Source organism: Lathyrus oleraceus, chromosome 2 (assembly GCF_024323335.1).
Source record: "Lathyrus oleraceus cultivar Zhongwan6 chromosome 2, CAAS_Psat_ZW6_1.0, whole genome shotgun sequence".
Lineage (NCBI taxonomy): Eukaryota > Viridiplantae > Streptophyta > Magnoliopsida > Fabales > Fabaceae > Lathyrus > Lathyrus oleraceus.
In genome coordinates, this window is record NC_066580.1 from 443,944,862 (window position 1) to 443,946,205 (window position 1,344).

At 41.7% G+C, this 1,344-nt stretch overlaps 1 non-coding gene across 1 annotated transcript; it reads left to right on the top strand.

Moving 5' to 3' along the window:
* Positions 1–981: 981 nt before the first annotated feature.
* Positions 982–1,088, top strand: LOC127125038 (small nucleolar RNA R71). The gene has a single exon (XR_007804504.1). It is a non-coding gene; the product is annotated as a small nucleolar RNA R71 (small nucleolar RNA).
* The last annotated feature ends 256 nt before the right edge of the window (positions 1,089–1,344 follow it).

Here is a 1,344-nt window from a genome sequence, read left to right on the forward strand (position 1 = left end):
GGAGGTACATAAGGTTCTTTCTTTTCTACGGTTTCCTTATTACTCTCTTCCTTTTCCTTAGGTTTACTTTCTTCCTCAGTTGACTTTTTAGAGTTTTGGTTTTCCATCCTTGGATCAGACGGTCCTTCTACTTCCGTTCCACTTCTTAATATGATTGCATGAGCGTGGCTTTTCGGGTTAGGTTGGGGCTGTCCAGGAAATGTACCAGTTGGGGCAGCAGTAGGCGCTTGTTGTTGAGCTACTTGTGAGATTTGTGTTTCCAGCATTTTGTTATGGGTAGCCAGGGCATCTACTTTATTTGCTAGTTGTTTAATTTGTTCGCTAGTGTGTACATTCTGGTTTAAGAAATCTTTATTGGTTTGCTGTTGAGAAGCTATGAAGTTCTCCATCATGATTTCCATGTTGGATTTCCTAGGAACGTTATTGTTGGGTGTAGATGGGATCGGCTTTTGATATCCCGGAGGTATAGTTGGGGCTTGATTGGGAGCTTGTCCTGGTGCGTATAAAGCATTATTACTCTTATATGAAAAATTAGGATGGTTCTTCCAGTTAGAGTTATAGGTATGCGAGTAGGGATTTCCTTGAGCATAATTCACTTGTTTTGCTTGGATTCCTGTTAGGAGTTGACAATCTGCAGGAGTGTGACCTTGGATTCTACAGACTTCGCAATTTTGAGTTGCGGCAACCACGGTGGCTGGAGGTGATACATTCAAACTTTCAATTTTCTGGGCAAGGGCTTCCACTTTTGCATTAACATGATCAAGGCTACTTATCTCGTACATGCCACTTTTCGTTTGAGGTTTTTCTACCATTGTTCGGTCGCTTCCCCACTGATAATGGTTTTGGGCCATGCTTTCGATAAGTTGATAAGCATCGGCATAAGGTTTATCCATAAGCGCACCACCTGCGGCGGTGTCTATTGTTAATCTTGTGTTGTACAAGAGACCATTATAGAAGGTATGAATTACTAACCAGTCCTCTAAACCATGGTGTGGACAAAGTCTCATCATGTCTTTGTATCTTTCCCATGCTTCGAAAAGAGACTCGTTATCTTTCTGTTTAAATCCATTTATCTGGGCTCTCAACATAGCTGTTTTGCTTGGAGGAAAATATCGGGCAAGAAAGACTTTCTTCAACTCATTCCATGTTGTGACTGAGTTGGAAGGAAGAGACTGAAGCCATCTTCTAGCTTTATCTCTTAACGAGAAAGGAAAGAGACGAAGTCGAATTGCCTCTGAAGTGACACCATTAGCTTTAACAGTATCAGCGTATTGGACAAATACGGATAAATGAAGGTTTGGATCCTCGGTAGGATTTCCATAGAATTGGTTCTGTTGCACTGCC